Genomic DNA, 2,262 nt, shown 5'->3' on the forward strand with positions numbered 1-2,262 from the left:
CATACATGTAGCTGAGAGAAGCCTCCTCTTGAGGTGCTTGTGGAAAGATGGTATTCCTCTTGAGTCGAAGCCAAGCACTAAGCTCTCATCTCGAGTTGATTTGGGGTCCACGGAGCCCTTTCGTGTTGCTCCAGTGACCTCAGGATCCCTCTAGACTTTAGACAGTGATTTTGGGTTTTAGCTGGAGTGCCATCAAGGAAATCAAGGCTCCTTTCACGTTTGATGTGGAACACGCAATTGCTCTGCACGCAGTGCAGGGGAATCGGGCCTCATCTCGAGGAGAGGCGGAAGTCTAATGGTTTTTCTCGAGTTGCGGCCGGAACCTGGGGTATATTCTCGATTTACGACGGGGAGGGCCCTTCCAGACACGTGTTTGTTCAGCAACGTCAGGACTCCTGCCTAGGTGCGAGGGACACCTCGCAATTCTCCTCGAGTCTTGGCATGGCAATTGGGACGCGACTCCACGTGAGGCGTCAGTCGCAGTGTCCCTTTCCACGTGCCACAGGGATCCTGGGACTCTTATCCATTTTCAAGAGGAGTCAGGCATCGTCTCCTTTGGAAGCATTGATCTCCGCGGACCTCTCGAGCTTTCAAAAGATGTGATGCCTCCGGTCGCGATCAGGCAGAGAACTAGTTCCTTCTCTGTAGTCTCCACAGGGGATTCAGACATCCCTTCGTCTTCGGAGAGGCAAGACGAGCCTGCATTCAATTCACTGCAGGGATATCTGGCCTTACTTCGAGACAGAGCATCTCGGTGTCCATTGCACTTTAAGCCACAAACTCAGGGTCCCTCTCACATACACGTAGCTGAGAGAAGCCTCCCCTTGAGGTGCTTGTGGAAAGTTGGTATTCCTCTTGAGTCGAAGCCAGGGACTAAGCTCTTATCTCGAGTTGATTTGGGGTCCACGGAGCCCTTTCGTGTTGCTACAGTGACCTCAGGATCCCTCTAGACTTGAGACAGTGATCTTGGGTTTTCTCTGGATTGCCATCAAGGAAATCAAGGCTCCTTTCACGTTTGATGTGGAACACGGAATTGCTCTGCACGCAGTGCAGGGGAATCAAGCCTCATCTCGCGGAGAGGGGGAAGTCTCATGGTGTTTCTCGAGTTGCGCAGGAACCTGGGTTATATTCTCGAGTTACAATGGGGAGGGACCTTCCAGACACGTGTTTGTTCAGCGACGTCATGACTCCAGCCTAGGTGTGAGGGACACCTCGGGATTTTCCTCGAGTCTTGGCATGGCAATTGGGACGCGTCTCCACGTTAGGCGGGAGGCCCAGGGACCCTTAACACGTGCCACAGGGATCCTGGGACTCCTATCCATTTTCAAGAGGAGTCAGGCATCGTCTCCTTTGGAAGCATTGATCTCCACGGACATCTCAAGTTTTCAAAGGATGTGAGGCCTCCGGTCACGATGAGGCGGAGAACTAGGTCTTTCTCTGTGGTCTCCACAGGGGATTCAGACATCCCTTCGTCTTGGGAGATGCAAGACGAGCCTGCATTCAATTCACTGCAGGGATATCCGGCCTTATTTCGAGTCAGAGCATCTCGGTGTCCATTCCACTTGAGGCCACAAACTCATGGTCCCTCTCACATACCTGTAGCTGAGAAAAGCCTCCTCTTGAGGTGCTTGTGGAAAGTTGGTATTCCTCTTGAGTCGAAGCCAGGGACTAAGCTCTCATCTCGAGTTGATTTGGGGTCCACAGAGCCCTTTCGTGTTGCTCCAGTGACCACAGGATCCCTCGAGACTTGAGACAGTGATCTTGGGTTTTCTCTGGAGTGCCATCAAGTAAATCAAGGCTCCTTTCACGTTTGATGTGGAACACGGAATTGCTCTGCATGCAGTGCAGGGGAATCTGCCCTCATCTCGGGGCGAGGGGGAAGTCTCATGGTTTTTCTCGAGTTGCGGCCGGAACCTGGGGTATATTCTCGAGTTACGATGGGGAGGGCCCTTCCATACACGTGTTTTTTCAGCGAGGCCAGGACTCCTGCCTGGGTGCGAGGGACACCTCGGGATTCTCCTCGAGTATTGGCATGGCAATTGGGACGCGTCTCCACGTGAGGCGGGAGACCCAGGGTCCCTTTTCACGTGCCACAGGGATCCTGGGACTCCTATACATTTTCAAGAGGAGTCAGGCATCGTCTCCTTTGGAAGCATTGTTCTGCGCAGACCTCTCGAGTTTTCAAAGGCTGTGAGGCCTCCGGTCGCGATGAGGCGGAGAACTAGGTCTTTCTCTGTGGTCTCCACAGGGGATTCAAACATC

Source organism: Dama dama, chromosome 30, assembly GCF_033118175.1.
Source record: "Dama dama isolate Ldn47 chromosome 30, ASM3311817v1, whole genome shotgun sequence".
Taxonomy (NCBI): Eukaryota; Metazoa; Chordata; class Mammalia; order Artiodactyla; family Cervidae; genus Dama; species Dama dama.